Source organism: Lissotriton helveticus, chromosome 4_2 (genome assembly GCF_964261635.1).
Source record: "Lissotriton helveticus chromosome 4_2, aLisHel1.1, whole genome shotgun sequence".
NCBI classification, from domain to species: domain Eukaryota; kingdom Metazoa; phylum Chordata; class Amphibia; order Caudata; family Salamandridae; genus Lissotriton; species Lissotriton helveticus.
The window spans coordinates 118,761,183-118,785,317 of record NC_136064.1 but is presented as its reverse complement, the minus strand read 5'-3'; positions in this window follow the sequence as shown (position 1 = coordinate 118,785,317).

Here is a 24,135-nt window from a genome sequence, read left to right as displayed (position 1 = left end):
ATCTTTGGATGAGACTGCAATGTTCAGATTCACAATTAGCACACATGGTAAGCCGGTATAAAGGTACACATATATATTGGAACAGTCTTACATGAAATGGTCACGAAGTCGACAGGAAGGTTCTTGGTTGCTTCTCAGTTTGTATTTAGAGGTCCCACGAGTCTTGGGGACATCACCCCCAGCCTGGAGGTTGGACATCGGCTGGCAGGATCACACTCAGGACCTTCTTGTTCCGCGCTGGAGCTCTCAGCGTCATCTGGGCCTTCACTTGCAATGGCAGGAGAAGGGGTCCTCCGAGGGTCGGTTCGAGATTCCGGGATTCCCTCGGCCACTGGATTCGCAGTCACTCGAGAAGCAGGACACTCCGGACGTATGGCCGTCTCCGCCTCCGGGTGAAATAGCTTGAAGTGGGACGCATTCCGGGTCACTACTTCGCGACCTCTGGCAGCAATGATGCAAGTGCCCTTCACACTAATAACCTTCCATGGTCTCTTTTCATATGTTAGTCTAAACTTTCCACTGGTTATTCTGTTCTTCAGCAACACGAGATCACCTCGTTCGATTCGGGTCGGGACAACTCTTCTCCTCCGGCTTGCCTGTGCACATGACTTTTTTCGCTTTGCCTCAATTTTGCTTTCATTGATCATTGCAGGTGTCCACTGGGGATGATGGGGAATGGAGTCTGCCACCACCCGTCCCATGAGAACATGTGCCGGAGCTACCCCTGTGGTGGTGTGGAGTGTCTGTCAGTAGCTTCTCAGGAATGTAAATATCGCCATTTCCAGTGACTGGCTTTTGTCGTGTGCGATCCGGATTACCTTGTTGAGAGTCCGCATGAAGCGCTCAGCTTCGCCATTGGCTTGTGGCCAACGAGGGGTAATGCGTCGGTGTCGGGTTCCTAGGGCACTTAAGTAGTTGGCTAATTCCTGGCCTTGAAACGGCGGGCCATTGTCCGTTCTTAGTTCTCGCATTACTCCGTGTGCTGCTATGATTTTCTCCAGTTTGGGTATTACTTCGGTGGCACTGGTGGTAGTTATTATCTCTACTTCAGGATATTTTGAGTGATCATCTATTACAACCATGGTGTGTCGCCCATCGGGAAGGCTTCCAAAGTCCATACTGACACACTCCCATGGTTGTTGAGGTCGAGGCTCGACTATAACTGGTGCTTCTCGCGGGACATCCCCCGTAACTTGGCAGGCTGCACAGGATCTCACGGTAGTTTCAACTAAGTCATCCATGAGTGGAAACCACACTTTGGTCCTCAGCCTTGCTTTGGTTTTAACCATTCCTTGATGGCCGACATGGGCCAATTGCACCACCTGATCTGTCAAGGCAGAGGGTATCACCAGCCGGTGACCCCGTAGCAGGCATCCTGTATTATCTTCATTCAGCTCTTCTCTCACACGGTACAGGCTCTCCATAATGTGTTGGGCATCCGGTGTGAGTATTTTCCATTCCTCCTTAGCCCGGCGCCAATTTCCGCTCTGAAGGGCATTCCGCGCTCTTTGTAGACAGTCATCCTTCAGAGTAGCCTCCGCGACGTTGCTGATGGATAGGGGCCGCGGGCATGATTGCGCAGTGACACACCTGACATATGCTTCCGTATCCTCGGCATCCTCCATTTCCGCCGGCGTGGCTGCCCTTGGATGCCGTGAGAGGTAGTCTGCCGGATTACGTGACCCTGGTTGGTATTCCACCTGGCAGTTGTAGTCTTGGAGTTGTAGCATCCATTTTTCTATGCGAGGTGGGGGTTTCGTCGAGGTACCCGAGAAAAGGGCAACCAGTGGTTTGTGATCTGTGACGACTGTAAATGGCTTCCCGTACAGATATAGGTGAAAATGTCTGCACCCCCAGTGTATGGCTATTGCTTCTTTTTCAATCTGGGAGTACCGTTGTTCAGTGTCTGTGAGTGAACGGCTAGCAAATGCGACCGGAGCCCAGTCCATTTCGTCACGCTGCTTTTGCATGAGCACCGCGCCTAGTCCTGCTGGACCAGCGTCCACCGCCACTAGGGTGAGCTTCCGGGGGTCAAAGAATGCCAAGGTGGTGGTGTCTGAATGGGCTGCTTTTATGTCCTTGATTGCCTTTTCTTGCTCCGGTCCCCATGTCCAGGGCGTGGGGTCTTTCGTGAGTTCTCTCAATGGTTGTGTAAGGTTGGCGAGATCTCGGATGAATCTCCCACAGTAGTTGACCATTCCCAGGAAACTGCGGACTTCAGTGACGGTGGTGGGGGGAGCAGCTTCTTTGACGTCCTTTAACTTCTCGGGGTCAGGGTTGACTCCTTCAGCGGAGAACGTGTACCCGAAGAATCCTAGTTTCTGCCTCAGGAATTCACATTTCTCCCGGTGTAAGGTGAGACCAGCTTCCCTCAGTTTCCGGAACACTTGTGCCAGCCGCTGGTTGTGCTCTGTTATGGTGCGGGCGTGTATCATGATATCGTCACTGACATTGATTATACCTGGTATGTCAGCAATCAGTTCTTGGATCACGTTCTGGAAGACCTCTGCGGCGCTGGACACGCCGAAGCTGAGTCGGGTGTACCTCCGGAGTCCCACGTGGGACGAGAATGTTGTTGTATTCCGTGACTCCTCATCGAGTACCAACTGGTGGTATCCCGACCGGAGGTCCAGTTTCGAAAACCAGCATGCTCTCGCCATTTCTCCGATGAGGTCATCAATGGTGGGCGTGATGTGGTGTTCCCGTTTGATGGCAACGTTGGGGAGATGCATATCCACACAAATCTGGACAGCTCCCGGTTGTTTCGGCTTCCGGGTGACCACAATGGGCGATACCCACGGCGTGGAGCCCGTCACTTTTTCTATAATGCCCGCTGCCTCTAGCTTCTTGAGTTCCTCTTCTACAAGGGGTCTGAGGTGGAAGGCGATGCGACGATGTCTCAAGGCTACTGGCTGAACCGCCTGGTCAATGTGTAGATGTATTTTGCGACCTGTGAATTTTCCGATGCCCTTGAAAATGTCCGAGAAGTCCTCTATGAGTTGCTGTATCGATTCCTGGTGAACTCCGAATGCAAATGTAACGACTCCAAGATATTCCGCGGCCCGGCACCCGAGTAGCATGCCCTGCCCATCCTCCGACACTAAGACGTTAGTGGTGACAGTCCTGTCGCCATGGTTGATTGCCGTCCTGAATTTTCCTCTGATTTTGAGAGGAGTGTCCTGAACGTATGCGAATACGGTGATGGGAGAGGGACTCAATGTTGGTGGACGATCCATTGTCCGGTATAGGGCTGCACTCATGAGGTTGATAGTTGCTCCTGTGTGGACCACAGCCATGATCTCTTGTTCCGCTACTCTGATACAGCACTGGGGAAGCTTCCTGGCTCGCCTAGTAGCCGTGCCAATCATGTGCACTTTATGCACCGTCCTTTCTTCTTCTTCATCGTCATCCATATCACTCTGGCTGGGGTCAGCTTCTGGTACGGCGTTCACCACTTGCCGTGGCTTGCAGAACTTCTTTGAGCGACATACTTTTTTGAAGTGATTAAACCGACCACATCCTGAACACCGCTTCCCTCTGGCTGGGCATTCCGATGCTTGATGGGGTGGGCCTCCGCAGTATCCACAGGACTTCCCTGTTGCTCCCGCCGAGTTCCCAGGGGCCTTCTTGTTCCACTTTGCCGGTGATTTTATCTGAATCTTGTCAACCGGTTCAGCTTTTACCGGCGCTTGGAGAGCCGCCTCCATGTGAGCTGCTCGGGCTTTGGACAGTTCTTTCAACCGTTTCAGCCTGGCGTGATACGTGTCCAGCGACTCCTCCAGCAGTTGTCTGGCTTGCCTGAAAATGAATCTCTCATAGTCCTGATTGGCCATTGGCTCGAAGTACGCATTCAGGGCATTGATGAGTGAATGATGAGTCTTTGGCGTGGCCTCAACCAACGTTTTGGCAATATTGTGAACGTCCTTGCCTCCTAAGTGGAGCACCATGGCCGTCTTTTGTTCTTTATGAACCTTTGTGGCTTCGAAAAATATGAGTAGGCGGTCTACCCAGTCTTTCCATTTAGGGGCTAGCGACGATGGCGAACCTTCCACCACGAATGGTTCAATGGGGGGTATCGTAGCCATGACCTAGGTGTAGGATCACTGTGTCCGGGGTGCCAAATGATAGATCGTGGGCTCTCTTGGTTGCAACACTCGATGTGATGATAGCTTGCGCAGCAACCAGTGCTTGTTTGGTGCTGAAAAGTGACTGCACAACTTGTGAGTGTCGCTTCTGGGGCTGACCTGTTCTTCGTCCTCCCAGCAATGCCCACAGACCTGTGAGTTCCTCTTCCTGCCCCCCCTGGGGCACACCAATCCGACTGCGCTTCCCCTGTGGAGGTCGGCCGTGTCCGCCACCACGTGCAGTCGCGTCCGCGCGATGCGTGGGATATGGTAGGCCGCGCCCCGCCCGCGCGATGGCGAGGGGCGTGGTCAAGGTCTGTACGCACCGCGGCGCCGCTTCACCCGGGCAGCGCGATTCACGCACCGGCAAGCTGCTCGTGTGCAGCGCTGCACGGGACTCGGATGGCGGCGCGGGGGAGGTCCGGCAGGCGGCAGGGATGGGGGTCGGCTCAGGGCAAATGCCGCAGCACGCGCCGGCAGTGGGAGCAGCCGTGGGTCGTCTTGCGCGTGAGCGAGGTGCAGGGAGTGACAGCAGCTCACCTGTGGCACCAGCGGGAGGCTGAGGGCTTCTCTCTCCTGCACGCAGCGTGTGCGGCGATGGGGCACGAGCACTACAAGCATAGGCTGGAGGCTCGCAGCTGCCCCGGACCAGGGTGCACGCCACACACACGCAGCGAGGGCACGACCACCCTCGTCGCCAGCTGTTGTGTTTCTGGGGGCCAGTGACAGCTAGGGGCCAACGCTAGTGGGGGCCTACTCTCAGGGGGCACCTGGGGATTTAAACGGAGGCCGAACACGTGGCCAATCATGAATAATTGCTCGGACACTAATTGATGCTTGTGGCTCTGCACACCGCCGCCAAGTGACGAGCGTGCGTGCGGGGCCCCTCTTTATTAAACCAAGTCACGTGTGACTTACGCTGCACACCTGTTACATCACAGGCGTGCATAAGCTGGAACACAACAACAGCCTGATCTGATAAGCAGCTGCAGGAGTCAGGAATGGTGGATCAGAATAAACAAACTTATTTTCTCCACTGCAGAACAGAAATGGAAATATCCACACAGCACAGGATGGTAGGCAAAAGTTACTTGGTGTCAAATAAAGAATGTGTGCCCTTCGCCGTGCCCCTATTGTACTTGCACGACACAGCCCAGCGGTGGGGTGAGGGAACCGAAATCATGGCTGCGCAAAAATGCGCCCAGTCTGCTGTCGAAGAGCCTGGTGGGACTCCATGCCTAAAAACTGGCACTTCTGCACAAAAGGACTGTTCATTCGCATCCAAGACTCACTCTTTTGATGCCTCGTTGTGAGCAGCTACGCTCTCCACTAATGCAAGTGCAAACAGAGTTTGAAATATGCTGGCCTCTTTGCCCCGGAAAGGGCAGCTCTAAGGTATGGAAGTCGTGGTGTGAAAGTGGACTAATGCAAAGATTTTCGGCCCGGTTCATGCAGGCATTTATGAGTCCAAGAAGTAATACTACAGGCGAGCTCATTACGTACCATTACACCATCTCAGAACCGACCCTAAACAATCCAACTCCCTATTAGTAAGAGTGCAAAGAGGGCACAGTCCTTTCGGTTTGTATGCTCATTTTAATAACATACCGCCTGATTCATCAAGCTAAATTGCACTCGCAAAGGGCAAGATTCTCAGAATCTGGCCCTTTGCGAGTGCAATTATTGCATTTGGGATTCATCATCCCAAATGCAAAATTCGCTATTTAAGAATTCGCACATTTGCGAAGAATTGAATTTAAGGAATTTCTATTTGAGATTCCTTAAATGCCATTCATGAAGCATTTTAAAATTGCGAAATTGCAATTTAGGGCCGCTATTTACCGAGAGGTCAGACCTCTCGGTAAATAGCAAAAACTTAGAAAAATGCACTTAAATGCATTTTTCTAAATTGCATGTTACACACACACATGTTCTTTGGACATGTGTGTGCGCAACAGCAATGTAGATTACATTTCAGGGGTGCTACAGGGTGTCCTTTGGACACCCCTGCACCCTTGAAATCGCATCCTTATTTGCGATTAGCTAATTGCTAATAGGCCCATAGGAATGCATGGGGAGTTATTCCTTATTAGCGATTAGCAATTAGCTAATCGCAAATAAGGAACATGTAGGAATCGCAATATTTATTGCAATTCCTACATGAATCCCGTTTTGCAAGTCCTTAATAGCGATTCGTTATGAATCGCTATTAGGGGCTCGCAAAACGTGAGAATGATGAATCAGGCTGTTAATCCCTGCACGTTTCTTTTTTATTCCCATTTCTGATGTTTTGGGGGCATGTAAGAATACATAGGAGTATTGTAGGACTACTACTTTACGTATGCCCAAACTTTTTTGTTTATGTGGTAAATGTGGCCTTTCCCAGCCATCTGGAGTACGCTGCCCTAGTGCTTTACCTGCCAGTGTATTAGTCTCCGCCAGAACTCGACCTGATGTTGATCCAATAATATTTGTGTACAGCACGTTTTAAACTGTGCATCTCTCGTTAATTACTTGGTAACGTCACCTCTTGGAGGCGTGGAAACACGTGAGCCCTCATAACAGAATCCACCCTAATACCACATAACTAAAAGGGGGTGGGTGGCGCGTACCTAAGTTGTGCATTCAGCGATGGAAGTAGCTAGCGTACAGCAGTAAGGCTGGGGAGGAAAGACATTTCTGGTGGCAGTTTGGAGGCTGAAAAGCTAGGAGGTTACTTGTGGTTTTTTCGAGTTGGGGATGTGATTTTTGGAGAGGTGAGGCCATCCTGAACGCACAATGCCTTTGATTGACTTGCTATGCTTTTGCAGGTTTCGATTTCCAACAATCTCTTCTGCATAATTGTGACTTGAAACACAGCATGCTCTCCGGGGGCCTTAAGGCTTCTGTGCCGCGTTGAGCCACGTGCATTCCCAAATAAACAGCGAACAAAAAAGTATCCGGCTCGGTATGCAGAAAGCGTAGGCTCGGGTGAAATATAAAAAAAAACCATCAAATGTGAAGATTACACTATTTATAATAATAAAACGGTACTGGTGCAACTATTTTACCTATACTTGCAGTGGCGGCACAGTACAACTGCACGCACCGCCTGCAGTGGGCCACCGTCCATGACCTGGTGAAGGTGGCCCTCGTGAAAGCCTTGGGCCTCATTTATGAAAAGTGACGCATCGCTGCGTGAAAACAGCGTTGCGTCACTTTTCACTGCGCCCTCCTTGCGAGACCAATGATGCGTCATATTTACAGTATGACGCATCATGTCGCAAGGAGTTACAGATACGTCAGTATTTCTGATGTATCTGTAAGCGCAGAAGTGACGCATTGCTGGAGTGTGTCACAAAAGTGACGCAACTCCAGCAATGCGTCCTTTCACATGGGGAAAGCCCCATGTGAAAGTGCCTGCGTCAATCTTACGCCTGCTGTGAGGCAGGCGTAAGATTGTGACGCAACAGCGTCCTAGAAGTGACGCAGTGAAATCTCATAGATTTCACTGCGTCACTTCTACGAGGCTTTTTGCGGGGGAACGCCCCCCCTTCATACATTATACCTGACGCAGGCATAATGTAGCGCAGGGGTTTACAAAGTGACGCATCTGCTTAGATGCGTCACTTTGTAAATAGTGCGCAACAGGAGGGATGTTTTACGCCGCCGATGCGTCACAAAAAGTGACGCATCGGAAGCGCAAAACTCACGCAAGGGCTCATAAATGAGGCCCCTTGTATTTATGGTAAGGAAAAACTAACCCGCAGGGAGCAAAATGCAAAGGCTACAAAAACAGGGCAGGATCTGGTACACTTCTTCTCCAAAGTAGCTTTAATCACAGTCTCATTGAGAAGAAATGTCAGGTTGCAGTCTTGTGTTTAACCACTTGGATGCTAAGGCTATTTTAGATCTTTAATGCAATTTCCATTGAAATCAATGGAAACTCCATGACGAGCTGGGCTCGTTATGAGCGTCGAAGGGGTTAAAGAAGACGCACCCTCATAAACACGCGCCGTCTGCGATTCATCTGCTCCTGTCAGTTACCATGATCTCCAAACTTCTCCTTACTGTTTGAAAATTACTGGGTGGGATTGCTGGGTCAACCAAGATGAGAGAGAAATGCAGTTGGAGGAATTGTCTTTCACGCAACTTTGTGGTTGCAAACAGGGCGTTTGGTGTGCGCAGGCATTTTTTGGCACACAAATGCACGTTTGCACATATGTACAGATTTGAAAATACACACTCGCCTTGGGCTCCAAGATGTGCCATTTTTTTTGTATACAAAATAATGTGTGTGAGTGCTTGTATACAGGACTGCATTTCCCCTCCAAGCCACGGGAACAGGTCTCTTTACAGTTTCTTTTTATGGTGGAAATTAAGCCAACGAAGTTGACGGGACCCCCAGACGTTTCCTTATTAAATAGTGATTGTCGGAGAACGTGATGTGTGCCTTCCATCATGTGAAAGGATACGTAAACCACTGAGAAGCGGCGAGTGCATGCCTGTAGGCGGAGCCGTAGAATAGTGCAGCGAAGGCAGTTCTGTTACAGCTGAAGCGCTGTAAAAGAGCGTGCCTTCCATTTTCCAAAGCTGTGCAGATTTTCTCTATAAATACTGGGGCCTATAGTGTTGCATGCACCAAAGATCCAGTGAAAGGGGCTTAGAGTGAAGTTACTAGTCTGTACCGTAGCTTAGTCGGTAATGTGCACCACACTTAGGCCAACAAGATCACCACCCCAACCCTCCCGCGTAAACGTCCCCTACCTTCGACTGGTGCCAGTGGATCAGGGGGGGTTAGTCTTAACCCTTTCTATGCTGATGACGGAACCGCTCCGTCATCAGCTGCGGTGTTATGTTATGTTATGTTATAACAAATTTCTTGAGCGCAATGTCACCATAGGTTTCCTGGCGCTAATCGGAATGAAAAGAGAGGAGGAGGGACAGGGGAGGAAAAAAGAAGAAAATTAGTGCGGGAAAAGTAGTGTTTTTAGGGATTTCCTGAAAGAAATGAGGGAACAAGATGACTTGAGGGGAAGGGGGAGGGAGTTCCACAGCTTAGGGGCTAGACAAGAGAAGCTGCGGCCACCCGATCTAGAGAGTTTGAAACGGGGGACGACAAGGAGCTGGAGGTGGGTGGACCTCAAGGTACGTGGAGGGCAGTAGGAGGAGAATAGGGACTTGAGAAACGCAGGGGCGGGACCAGTGAGGGCTTTGAAAACCAGACAGTGAACCTTGAAAGTGATTCTTTCATTCACTGGTAACCAGTGAAGGTGGCGTAGTAAAGGTTGGGCCGACTGCCATTTGGGGATTTTAAAGACCAGCCGAGCAGCCTGGTTTTGGACGATCTGCAATCTAGACAGCTGAGATTTAGGAAGACCGTAGTAAATTGAATTCGAGAAGTCCAACCGGGACATCACCAGGGCTATTAAAACCTGCAGCAAGGCTTCAGGTGATAGGAGGTGAGCGACTTTCCGTATCCTGTACAGCTGGAACATGCAGGAAGATGTTACTGCGCTCACCTGTGCCTTGAGGGTGAGTCCGGAGTCAATCAGGACTCCGAGGCTTTTAACACATCCAGCAGGAGAGGGAGGTGTTCCGAGCTCCGTCGGCCAGTACTGAGGGCCCCAAAAAGGGGCGCTTCTCCCCGGGAGAAGGAGCTCAGTCTTGCCTGGATTGAGCTTGAGTTGGTTTTGGTTCATCCAGTGCTGGATGTGTGTCATGGCAGTCTGGAAGTTGGTGACAGCATCAGGAGAAGTGAGGGGAAAAATAATTTGTAAATCATCCGCGTAATTGAACACGGTGATATCCCACTTACCTAGGGAGTGAAGGAGGGGTTGGAGGTATAAATTAAAAAGGAGGGGAGACAGAGAAGATCCCTGAGGAACTCCACAGGATGAAGAGACGCTGGTGGCGCGGAAAGGACCCATGCTAACTGCCTGGGACCTCTCCTCCAGAAAGGATTTAATCCAAGACAGGGCAACCCCACAGACTCCGGCGGATTCGACACGGTGGATTAAGATGTTATGGTCCACCGTGTCGAATGCTGCCAATAGATCGAGTAGGACTAATGCCTGGGGTAGTCCTCTGTCCTCATTGCGTCTAAGGTTGTCCAGCACAGCGAGAATCACAGCCTCGGTGGAATGAGCTGGTCTGAACCCAGCCTGGTTGGGCGCCAGGAAGTTAGACTCCTCAATGAAGTGTGAGAGGCAGGTCGTGACATGGGCCTCGAGGATTTTAGATAGAAAGGGCAGGAGGGAAATAGGGCGATAGTTAGCCAGGGCAGCTGGATCGGCATCTGGCTTTTTCAGGAGAGGCACCGATACGGCCTCTTTAAATGATCTGGGAACTATGCCTGAGTTAAGGGAAGAATTAAGTAAAGGGAGGATACAGTGGGGGAGGGTGTGACAAATATCGCGAAGCACGAAGGGAGGGCAACAGTCCTTAGGGGATCCAGATTTCACACGGGTGGACAGTTTGGCAAGAGATTCCAGGTCGAGCGCGGGGAACTGAGAGAAAGTGAATGTGTTAACAGGAGGTGGGACTGTTGTAACAGAGAAATGTGAGTGAGGAATGGAGTTCTTGATGGTAGTAATCTTATCGATAAAGAAGGAATTTAAAGTGGTGCAAGATTCTAAGGAAGACGGCGGATTCGGGAGTGTCCTGGCGTCCGATGTCAGTTCGCCAAGGACTTTGAAAATCTCCTTAGACCTGTTGGGGGCTGATAAAATTCTGTTGGAGATGAAAGTGGTTTTGGTAGTGGTGATTGCGACTTTGTAGGCTTTGCGCGCAGACACGTATGCTTCCCTGTCGGGGCCAAGGTAATGGCGCTCCAATCGGCGCAGCTCCAGATGTTGTTGTTTTAAAATGGAGTTGTACCATTTGTGGGATTTATTAGGGTGGGAGCGAGAAAAGCGGGTTAAAGGTGCACATGCGTCGCTAGCCGTCGTTAGCCAGTGTGAAATATTGGCATCCATACTATTGACATCTGAGGACTCAAGAAGGGGAGGCGGAGTTTTGGCGAGTAAAGAGAAGAAGGCAAGTGAATCGAAAGTCTTCCAGTTTCGAGCGGACCCTCCATGCTGGAGGGTAGGCCTGACCAGGCCCTTTATAAGAATAGATGACTCAATCAATAGATGGTCTGACCAGACACAGGGGGAGATAGTCGGACCAAGGAGCGATATGCCCTGAGTCCAAATGTGATCTAAGATGTTACCCCCAGTGTGAGTGGGAGAAGTAACATGCTGTGTCAGGTGGAGGCTAGAAAGTGCCTCAAACAGTTCGATAGCGTGGGGACCAGCATCAGCGTGGTTAAACCAGTAGTTAAAGTCGCCATATATGGCAACACGGGCTGAGGAGGTCATTAGGGCAATGAGCTGTTCACAGAGAGTGGTAGGGAACAGCGGCATGGGGGTAGGGGGGCGGTATAAGACAATGAGGGTCAAGGCCCCCGCTCCGGTTGGCAAGCTGATTACCAGATTTTCGACATCAGGGAGACATAAAGAGGAAGACTTGATGAGAGGTAGGTCTTTACGGATGATTGCTGCGACCCCGCCGCGGCGGCGGCCGTGAGGCCGGTTGGCGTTCAGCAGGTAATAGTTGGGGGGTAGAGCAGCCAAGATGTCAGGGAGGGAAAGATCAGTCAACCAGGTCTCAGTGAGCAGCAGGATGTCTGGATCTTCCGCGGTAAGCAGGAGGAAAATATCGGTGTGGTGTTGGGGGAGAGACCGAGTATTGAGGTATAATATGCGGATGCGAGTTTCTGACGGTGCAGGAAGCGACTCCGGTGCGTGGAAGAGTCTGGGAGAGGGCACGTCGGCCGCAATGCCGAGAGATGCCAAGCGGTCCCAGATTGTAGATGAGAGGGCGCAAGAAGGCTGCTGCAGAGTTCTAAGTGCAGCAGATGAGTATGATATTAAAAGGGCAGCATCTCGGGGCCCAGGGCCCGTCTGGGCGCGGACGGGCGCAGACGGGCTTGCCTTAGGCGCGCCTTCGGCGCGCAAACGGCGCGCCCGCTGCGCCCGTCCGCTGCGCGTACGGTGAAAGCACATGCTTTATGGGGTTGTTTTTGGGCGTGGCCGATAACAGTGGGCGTGGCCGGGGGAGCGGCCGCTGAAGGCGGCAAGCAGGGATTTCAATGGCCGCTGCAGCGTCACTTTGGGCTGCGCGGCGACAACAGAGGCAAGGGAGAGTCCCAGGAGGCAGGTAGGCAAGTTTAAGATAAAGCGCGAGCGAGCGCTGTGTAAATGAAATAAAGTTTTAAAAGAGGGTTTGTCTAAGCTGTGGCTCCCGCGGAAGGCAGGGGAGCAGTCCGATGCACTGAGCTAGTAATCAGCTCCTTTTAAAGCCCCAAGTGGGTGTGGCCGATAACAGTGGGCGTGGCCGGGGGAGCGGCCGCTGAAGGCGGCAAGCAGGGATTTCAATGGCCGCTGCAGCGTCACCTTGGGCTGCGCGGCGACAACAGAGGCAAGGGAGAGTCCCAGGAGGCAGGTAGGCAAGTTTAAGATAAAGCGCGAGCGAGCGCTGTGTAAATGAAATAAAGTTTTAAAAGAGGGTTTGTCTAAGCTGTGGCTCCCGCGGAAGGCAGGGGAGCAGTCCGATGCACTGAGCTAGTAATCAGCTCCTTTTAAAGCCCCAAGTGGGCGTGGCCGATAACAGTGGGCGTGGCCGGGGGAGCGGCCGCTGAAGGCGGCAAGCAGGGATTTCAATGGCCGCTGCAGCGTCACCGTGGGCTGCGCGGCGACAACAGAGGCAAGGGAGAGTCCCAGGAGGCAGGTAGGCAAGTTTAAGATAAAGCGCGAGCGAGCGCTGTGTAAATGAAATAAAGTTTTAAAAGAGGGTTTGTCTAAGCTGTGGCTCCCGCGGAAGGCAGGGGAGCAGTCCGATGCACTGAGCTAGTAATCAGCTCCTTTTAAAGCCCCAAGTGGGCGTGGTCGATAACAGTGGGCGTGGCCGGGAGAGCGGCCGCTGAAGGCGGCAAGCAGGGATTTCAATGGCCGCTGCAGCGTCACCTTGGGCTGCGCGGCCACAACAGAGGCAAGGGAGAGTCCCAGGAGGCAGGTAGGCAAGTTTAAGATAAAGCGCGAGCGAGCGCTGTGTAAATGAAATAAAGTTTTAAAAGAGGGTTTGTCTAAGCTGTGGCTCCCGCGGAAGGCAGGGGAGCAGTCCGATGCACTGAGCTAGTAATCAGCTCCTTTTAAAGCCCCAAGTGGGCGTGGCCGATAACAGTGGGCGTGGCCGGGGGAGCGGCCGCTGAAGGCGGCAAGCAGGGATTTCAATGGCCGCTGCAGCGTCACCTTGGGCTGCGGGGCGACAACAGAGGCAAGGGAGAGTCCCAGGAGGCAGGTAGGCAAGTTTAAGATAAAGCGCGAGCGAGCGCTGTGTAAATGAAATAAAGTTTTAAAAGAGGGTTTGTCTAAGCTGTGGCTCCCGCGGAAGGCAGGGGAGCAGTCCGATGGCACTGGGCTGATGACGGAGCGGTTCCGTCATGGCCCGGCCTCCGTGCCTGCGCGGCGCAGATTCCACGCCTGCGCTGGGCGTTCTATTGAGCGGGCGGGGCCATGACGGAGCAGCAAAGCCCAACCGCGGCTGATGACGGAGCGGTTGCGTCACCAGAATGCGGCCGCTTTGCGGCCGCCCCGCCCCCTTAGCGCTGCGGCGGAATATCCGCCGCAGGGATGGTGTTAAAGGGGCATTTCTGGTGATGCACACAGCAAGTTACATGCTCACCCTCCACCAAGTTTACCGCTTCTCATTTTCAATTCAAAACACTGCGCAGGCGCAGCAGAGCAAAGGAAACTTTGCAGCCCAAGTTGGACCAGATGAAGCCCAAACAGAGCCCAACTTAACTCTGCTCGACAGAACAAGCCCAACGCCCATCAACAGAAGACCAAAAGAAGAAAGACAAAACCCTGAAAGAACTGGAGTTCTACATAATGATGAAAATATGTTACAAAAGTGAACGAGCACATTGAGGAGAATCATTTATTATCCATTGTAAAGCAAACAGCTTTATATGTAGTTAAATTAATAACGTATTACAGCAAGAAAATAAAACATGAATGTAAAATATTTCAATTAAATTATCTGAAAAACGCTGAAACAACTTTTAAAGCTCAACCCATTTACAGTAGTAATGTCAAAAGGTGACTAAGTTTCACAAGTTTGTTTGCATTTTTTAGCTCCTAATTACAATTGAAGTGCATTTTGGGGGTTGTAGTTCTAATTCACTTAACCAATTATTAAGCTAACCCAGTCTTATCCATGTCACTGTCATAGCTGCCAATGTTTTAGATTGCTATGTGTGACATTTTCATTATTTCAGTGTAATTATGAGTGACATTCAACGATTATGAGTGACACTTTCGCACAAGCAAAATCAAGCAATGAAGACAAGGGAAACATAGAAATATCATAAATCACCCCAATTTGAGCAATAGGAAACTCTAAGAAGACCTTAAAACTGCTGAAAAGTACCAGAAATCCAAGGGCGGTAACTTCGCAGAAGGGCCTCATAGTGATAATATTGAAGAAAAAGAGCTTGAGAGGAAGTTTACCAGAGTTGCATACCTCCAACAGCTGCACACTGACACTGCAGGGATAGCCTTGCAGCTGAATAGTAACTCTCAAATGTAAATGTAAATGTCCAGTATTTGTAAAGCGCGAACAATTACCCGAAGGTGTCAAGGCGCTGGCGGCCGTCGGGAAGATTAAGCGAGCTATTGCCCAGAGTCACATGGTGTAGGGCAGACCCCTGCCGCTGGAGCTGGGGATCGAACCGTGATCCCCAGCGTCAGTCGCCATGGCCGCTGCACCACACCTCTTCCACACTACAGCTCTCGGCCCCTCTCAGGCCAGCTGTGCTCTCTGAGGTTCTTTCAGGGCTACTGGCACCAAATTCAACACTGAAGACTCATGAGGTGACGTCATTACTGAAACTTAAATTGCTGTGGCATTGGGTGAAAAATTGTAGCCACTGCTGCTAGCCAAGAGCTGAGCCAGCCCCCAATCTTGCCTCAAGCGGCATGCAGAGCGCATTCTGTCAGCTAAAGCTTTGCCTACTGGTGGAAGTGCAACACAGCAGCACTCAGGCAGGCAGCTGAGGTGCTATAAATGTGTCACAATGCATTTCAGTGCAGTGATGCGGAGCACCACACTGAAATGCGTTAGTCTAATGCCTAATGCGAGGTACTTGGCAGTACAGCACGTAACTTCACATACCAATACTGAGTTTAAACAATATTAAAATAATTGTGCTTTTCTATCACTGCTGAGTTTTTGTCAAGTGTTCTGTGGCAATAGTGCCTATGTGTCTGATGTCAGCGCACTATAATTTTTCCCAGTTAAATCCAATTTATTGAACTACTACTGAGCCAAGAGGGAGCTCGATCTGTCAGGGGTTGTTGCCCTGTTTTAGCACGCCACAATCACATTGCCACCATTACTCCCCCTTTTAGCTGTATTAATGTACTAGTCCTTTCCCTTATCGTGTTGTTTTTCCTTATAAACCATGTGTGTCACCTGCTGTGCATGAAAGGCTGAAGAAACAAAAATGTTTGAATAAACTAAGCTAAAATATAAACCCTCTGAGCACTCTACAACGGTTTTCAGAAGCATAGAGCAGCCAGACTAATAGGCCAACTGGATGGTCTACCTATAGTTCAACTAAACACACACACTGTACATATTACACCTTTCAGTTCATGTACTTAATACATAGACATACACAGGAAATATTGTTTGGGTTACTATTCCTAATGCCTACATAAATACATCAGGCATACATAAATACATTCTACACAAATACCTAATATATATGTAAATGCATACAACTCATTTGACAATCTTCAGAAACAATATTGATGCCAGTGAAGTCATCAGATACTCATTTTCAAATCATTCTCAAGTCATCAGAAATAGTCGCACCTTGTGAAGTAATCAGATACTTTCAAATCTTCCTTGAGTCATCAGGAATATTCACATCTTGTGAAGTCATCAGATGCTCATTTTCAAGTCATCCTCCAATCATCATCTCCCAAGTTTCTTAGCTTTGCTGATGACTTCAAGAGGTTGATGATGTCTGATGACATGAACATGACTGCTACAGTAGTTTGATGGTCATTCAATGATTCTAGGATGGCTTCTAAACTAATCATGTTCGACCTGGAAAATAAAACAATCAATGTCTGCATTTAAGTCACGAGCTCCTGCCTTTCACACAAAGCGCCGCTCTAACTTCATGCCTCTCCCTCCTTTCCACCCTCCCCTAAAAAATCAAGAACTGAATGGGAGAATACTTTCTTCCTCCACTCTCTAGTGAGCAGGGCACCGGATCCACAACCTGCTCGGCAGAACAGCTCTACCTCCCTTGATCTTGGTCACACTGGCACTTTGCTTCCACTTCCTCTCCGATACAATACAAGTAGATAAAAGAAACAGAAAAGGCATCAGGTGCACAGTGCAAGAATTAACATTTGCAAAGACAGCCTGTCCCAACTTATACTTACAACCTCTCTGCAGATGTGCACACCATCTTTAGAAGTGTTTTTTTTTTTTTATTTGATCCAACTATTGTAGAATCAGGTGAGACACAGAACACATTTTAATTTGGGTTGAAAGTAAAACATTTAAGTGGAGTTTTATATAGCGCAAACTTGGCCGAAAGACATCAGCGCACGCTTTATGTGAGAACAAGATATTTTTACACTAAGAGCCAGATGTTGCAAAAATTGTTTTAGGAACATGGAGGGTAAGTGAACTAATCAGGGGATGTTGAACAGAGTTCGGGATTCGAAACACAAAGTTGTTTCAACACTTCACTTATTCTTTTACTATAACTGTCACAATATTATTGTGGAACTGTGTATTCCTTTTCTATAACAGCCACATATATTAGGGTTTTTTAAGAGTACCTAAAATAATTAGAGAAAAAGAAAACACAAACAGTTTGTAAACTTTATTACTAGTTAGATTGTACACCTTTTTCAGAATAGCATTACATTTAAGGCTCTAATAATTAAAATTGATCCTAATAATAATGAAAGTATATACACACACACATGCATGTTTGTTTGTTAGTATTGTGATAGAATATTATTAACCTAGCCATACCATTCAGTTAAGCCTTCAAAGTTTGGAAAAAATGCTTTGCACATACATATTTTATTATGTTAGTAGTAAGCACACAATAGCTCATATTCATACAAATCTCTGCATACACAATCATTCAATTCAGCATGCAACACTTGAAAAGAAGAATGTGATCAGTAGTCTGGTAATATTCATTACAGTCCTGTAGTATTCATATTCACTGATTTTTCGGCATTGTAAATGGAGACTATTTGATTAGCAAATAAGTATTCGAGAAGTATTCTGTTAGTGTTCAAGTAGTATCACTCAATTTCCAGTAGTCTTCACACACTAGGCTTCACAAAAAGAATACTAAAATTGACGTAAAATAGTCTTCGAATGCTATAAAAAGACAGATTAACCACTAAATATAGTATTCAACTTAGGTAAGGTAATCTTTAAATTTTACAGGCTGTCACGGTATGCTTCAGGGTGCACGCTATCTACGGGTCACATAGTGAGCAGAAAACATATCTAAAAGGTGGCTATATATATAAGCCACACAGGAGATTGGTGTTCGCAAGGTGCCCCCCTGCCGGCGAGATGTACATTGGACTAAGTCGAACATAAACATGCCCGTCTAGAGAATCACAGCCTACAACCTTCTCGGCAGCACGGGTGGAAAAAGCTGTTGCACAGGCAGAGTGGGGAAGGAAGGAAACGCGACATGGCAGACAGGCATAAATGGGCTGAACAGGAAGTATTCACCGAGCGGGGGAGAGAGATGGAGACGCCCGTATATGGGGGCTGATTAGCGAAGAGGCCAGTCAGAAACCCTTACCCACAGTAAAGAAGTAGCTGGCGGGATTTTCCAAATAGGTCCTCATACGCGATCAAACGCGGGGTCTGGGCTGATCGAGGATAAGGTGCCAACTGACGGAATCGATTTAAAGGGAGGGCGCCAAGCGTGGCCCGGAGTGAAAACAAGTCCGTTCTCACGATTGCAGCCTCGTTACTTAGGCGACATAAACAAGGGACCAAAGTATTGAGAAAGGGGGATCTGAGGTAATACGCCGGCCATTTTGTAGAGTCAAACGGGGAATATAAACAAACATAAGGTGCTAAAAAGGAGCATACTAGGATGGCACGATGAGAGAAAGAAAAAGGTTATGTGTTTAGGAACAAACCAGAGAGGGTAAAAACAAATTCAGTCAATTTTCGGAACAGGAAAAATTCTTGTAGTCCACGGGCTGAGAATAAAGCCCAATTTCAAGGAAGGCAAGGGAGGAGAACAGGCCTGAAAAAGATTCCCAACCGAGAGATCATTAAATGATGGCATTGGCCCATGGGCATTCTTCATTTAAACCCTTTTCCACGCTGTTAAGGAAATATATCCAGAATACTTCTCTTTTCCTGCGTAGAAGGATAGGGTCAGAGCCCGGAAATGCTTGAATCTTTTCCAGAATAGACCATTTAAGGTGGTTCTCAGAGTGTTTTTTTTCCTGCCAGTGGGCTACAATGGGGGCACCTACTTTGCCAATTCTAATGTTGGATTTGTGTTCTCCAATCGTCAGGCGAATCTCTCGTCCTGTTTCTCCAACATAGGGGAGATTACATGGGCAGAGTAAGATGTACACCACATTGGCCGTACGACAATTGGTCGTTCTGGTCAGATTGATGGTACGTGTCATGGTACTGAACCTACTTCCAATCAAGGCGTTGGGACATGCTTGGCAATTGCCGCAACGATGGTTGCCGACAATGAGACTGATGCCCTGGATGGAGGTTTGAATCTGTTTCTGGGGTTCAGATAATTTTCCTCTCACGAGGTGGTTCTTTAAGTTTTTATTCCTCCTGAAGGCAAAGATAGGTCTAGGCAAATGATCATGGTCATTGTCTAGATTCAGGAGGTACCAACAAGAAGTCACCGCTTGTCGTAGCTTGTTGTTGAAGCACAAGTGTCTGGTGATACATACGATCTTATCCATGGAGTCTCGCTCTTTAGGTTCAAACATAGACTCCCTAATTGTAATACCTCGCTCTTTTGAATGATTCCTTGATGAGTCTGTAGGGGTAACCGCGTTGTATAAGCTTTTCTTTGAGGATGTCACCCTGAGACAGAAAATCTTTCATGTCCGTGCAATTTCTCCTAATGCGGAGAAATTGGCTAAACGGGATACTATCCCTTTAACAGTGCAGGTGGAAACTGCTGTATTGAAACAGGGTGTTTCTCGTGGTAGGCTTCGTGAAAAGAGAGACAAAAATGTTGTTGTTTTGGTGTTCAATCTAGATATCGAGGAATTCAATCCTATCATTACCACAGTGGGAGTTGAATCTCAAATTGCTGTCTACAGCATTTAACCACATGATGTATTTATCCAAAGACCCATGGTCCCCCTTCCATATAAAAAAGATGTCGTCAATGTACCGGGACCAAGCCCGGACATTTTCATGGAAGAGGCCAACTTCATTGTAGATGTGAGTTTTCTCAAAGGAGCCCATGTATAAACACGCTATACTAGGGGTGCACGCAGCACCCATACTGACTCCACAAAACTGTTGCCAAACTAAAAGTAGTTTTCATAGAGGACCACTTCCAAGCACTCGAGGATTAAAGAGGCATTGGTAATCTCAGAGAAACCGCAGAAGAGGTAGTCCATGAACTCTCACTGGCCTTTAGGCGACTAGCTATTTCTGGCAAAAGGTTTGTGACATATTTATCGACAAACAGATGCCTACCCATGTCATCTGTCAATGACTTGTCACTAAAATCGTGGAATGCTTCTTCAAAGCGTGTGAAGAAGTCTGAAACTGATTCATCTATCTTTTGCTTACAAGACGCTAACATAGTCCAATCTATCTTTTTAGGGGGAATAATCGTTTTTAATATAACCAATACAGCTGCTGGAAGATCTAAAATTAGCTGACACGGTTTCTGTGCAGGTTCTCTATTTTTATCTAATTGTTCTATATCTGGCCACAATGCCTCAAATACCACACGATCATCAACTTTACGCACATTTCTCCACATATTAGGCGGTAATATTATTCCAAAAAACAAATCAATATCAGACAAAGTCATAGTACAAGAGCTAATGACACCCTCAATTTCTTCATAAAAGGCTGTTGGATTCTTTTGTGGACCGGGCAATGCATTTTTAAGAGCCATAACATCTGCTCTATTCCAAGTTTTGGGTCAACAGAAGTCTTATCATCACTTGTACCTGTTCCTTTAGGAGGAACATATAAAGGTGCGGCTTCACGCATGGGTTTCATATTTACAACATTCTTATCTGTTTCGAGCGTCGCAGCTTGTGCCATGTTGATTCGAGATGTTTGTGCAGCTGCGTCTGCTGCCTTTTTCTCCTCCCGCAACCGGACTGCTTCATCACGTAGTTTAACCAAGCGTCTGATCGTGTCAGCCACCTGGGAGAAGACAAAAGAACCTTCACGTAATTGCTTACAAGCAGCTGCTATATCATCTGGCTCTACTTCCACTGAATATTTCCTAAATCGCTCCAGAACCTCTGCAGCAAATATCTTGGTGAAATATTGTTGTTCCCTTTCAGACCAATTCTTAATAGTATCTAGAAGTTCAGAAGCAGTGATAGTACTACGATAGGCTTTACGCGCCGCAGATCTAATCTCAGAGGAATGTTCGGTAGTTAACATCGAGCGAGTATCTCGGATTTTATCCTGCTCTGTAGGAGAGTCCTCATCTGACTCATCAGGAGCAGAGGGAAGAGTATATGGAGGTGGACAACGATTTAATAAGAGAGAATCATCTTGGGGTTTATTAAGAATAGTGTAAAGAGGCCTACGAATAGCGTATTTGCCATTTACCGGTAACTGACGCTCCCTATCTTCCCTTTCTTTAATTTCTTTAATCTCTTTATTTTTCATTTCGAATTTGCATGCACACTTTACGTTGTTCTTTTTCAATGAAGGCCTGCCCACTCTTCATTCGTTCACGCACTTCTTTCTCCCACATTCGCACAGTCAAACATATCTTGCGTAGCCTTTCGCTTAAACATCCATTGCTCCACATACTGAATCTTTCATAGATCAAATGACCCATTCATAGGCCCACGCAACTCAGGGTCCTTACGGGTGTATTTGTTCCATAACGTGCTGTACATTATGGACGAAATACCATACTTAATATACATGTCCCTATTAGGCGTCCCCTTGTGCTTTATCGAGTTTCAATGTGGTATCACTACAAAAGCAACACATCCTACGAAGTGTGCTGGAGACAGGCATGTCAAAAATAGTGCAAAATATGCAGTATTATAATCAAAAGTAGCGCTTAAGGTACTCTTCGTACATTGCGCCGTTCAAATAATCTTTAATAGAGAAAAATCTCCTCATTACGTGCCTATATGTATTGCAACACACATATATATATACATAGAACCAGGTTCAATATTTGGCCAATTTCATAAACAAATGCCACAGTAAGTGTTTTTAAACTACCTTACCCGTCAAGGCGTCAAAACCTTTAGCAAGTGCCACAAAACGGCTCTTACCAATAAAATAGTGTCCAGGTTCCTACTGCCAAGTTCGCAAATTGACCAAACGGTCACTGCACAGCGAATCAACAGAAGAGATCACAGTCGAGGACCGGCGCCACCTGGATGGTCAGATCAGAAAGAAAGGGAAAACACCGTGGATGCCAAGACTCGGGTCTCCTCCAGCAGTGATCACGTCCAAAGCGAGATTCCAATCCTTCATCTCAACCACTCCTTCGGGCATCCGAGTCGCCTATGAGCCCCACGTTGGAAACGCCAATTTGTGGTGGCAAGCCTAAGCCAGGCCTACTAGTGCAAGGGATTCACCGTTCTCTACACAGAGTCCTTATACCAATAGCAAGAAGTTGGCACAGAAACTGGAATAGAAAAAACAGAGTTTATTAAACCTCATGAGGTGGAACTACATTCACACAACACCCTTCGTTAGAGTATGAGGTAGCACACTGACTGGAAGGAGCTTGGTCCTTTTATACCCCCACAGGGGCTCAAATGAAGGCGGTACAAGGTATAGAATGCTGGTTTCTAATACATATAAGGTCATACAGAGAGTGTGCTAGCAACAAGTGGGGGTGCTGACAGTTAGCTAATTCTGGTGGACACATCTTGACAGTTACAAGTTGGAGACAGCTGTATGCTCAACTGAGCATGTGAAAAACAGAGGAGACTAAATATATCTTGTCTCTAGGCAGATTTCAAGAGCAGTTGACAGGAAGGTAGGACAGAGCACATGGAGAGCACATGGCAAACAAAATGGCCGAGAGAAATACAAAATGGAGTCCATAAACGGACAAGATAGTCTCTAAATACAAGATGTCTTCTGCTAGTGCTTAACCTAATCATTGATAAATTACAACAGAGGCATGGAATCAAGTGCTAGCGTAACCTTGCTGCTAGTGCGATATATTTATCGCCGCTTTTCACCCGGAAACGGACGCTACAACAACAATAATTATATAGCCATCCCTTGATAATATTCCCCTAAGATCTCTGGGAGTCCCAGTGATGCCACTGGAGTCAAGCTAGTCTGGCTGATCAGGGGTGAAACAAAGAAACCGGTCCACAGATGCTTGTTTCTGGTACAGGGAAGACCTGGCTTGGCAGTTCAGGCTGGACTGTTCCCATGAAGCACAGGGTCAAGACTGATTTGCATATGGCTGGGTCTGAACTGGGGAGAAATTGGGGAAAGAAATGGCTCAAATAGGGTCACCCGGGTCACTCACGACCACCTCTCAGCCTTCTATACTAAATGAAGAGTCGGTCAGACAGTAGAGAATACAAACCAATTTGTGTTTACACAGATTCACTCATAGTGGAGCCCAATCTGCCCAGTTGCTTAGGAGTGCTGCGGAAGGACTGACAGCAGCAAGCATAACAATACATTATGTTCACCAATGAGAGCACGCCCACTATGAAATTTTCCAAGCAGATGCAGCTGGAGAGTAAATTACAAAGGAGTTAGTTTTGATTCTGAGGCCAGGCACGCATTATCTACTCACCAACGTCACTCTGCCTGTGCCCACCACTAGACAAGTGGGAGAAAGTCTACATCTAAGAAGAAAGGTATGCACTACAAAGAACAGTGCATTCAATAGTGTAGCAGAACTCAGGTACGAAGAAATATAATCTAGAGAAGGCTGTTTCTTGGAAATGGCAAAGGATTAGTTTTGCTTATTATTCAAAATGGCAGCCATGCCCAAACTGTGTCACAAATGCTAACTTTACATGAACAGTGCAAAAGCATATTTTTCTATTTTAGTATGTAGAGCAAACAAATAATGGATCTAAGCCCAGATCTCTGTAGTGGGGAAAATGTATGCTATTGTTTAGCATTCTGTCCATCAATAGTTCTTTTTGCAGTGATCTAAAAAACTGCGATTTGGCCTTTTGCTTCACTTATTTCCTAATTGTATCTGGTGAGTCAAACAGAGTAAATAAATGCAGGACATCACACATTTTATGTATATGTGCTAACAATGGGATGTGAAGACCTTTATTTAAGTTCAGGCAATCCATAATAATTTCACTGTTTACAGTTGTTTGCGGTCAGACCAAATGCTAATCCATGGTAAAAGTGGAGACAACTTGGTCAGATCGCTGATGTATGAAAGTTGAAGTTCTATTTGCAGAATAAAATTCAAGCTTGATGGTGGTAAGTGCATTATCCACTTATAAACACAGTTTTCAGCAGACAGTAAGGTTTCGGCATTGCCATAGCCCCACATCCAAGCCCCAGAAAGAGCAGCAGAGACACACTGAGCATTATAAATGTTAAGAACTGGGTAGACAATGCCCCTTTGATCTCCCAAGGGGTAATTTTAAACTGCTCCATCTGCTCAACTGATCAATTCTGATTTGGGTATGCCTTGTCCTTGTACTTCTAAAAGTAACCCCTAAATAGTTAATGTCATTCATACTGCCCAAAGAGATTCCCT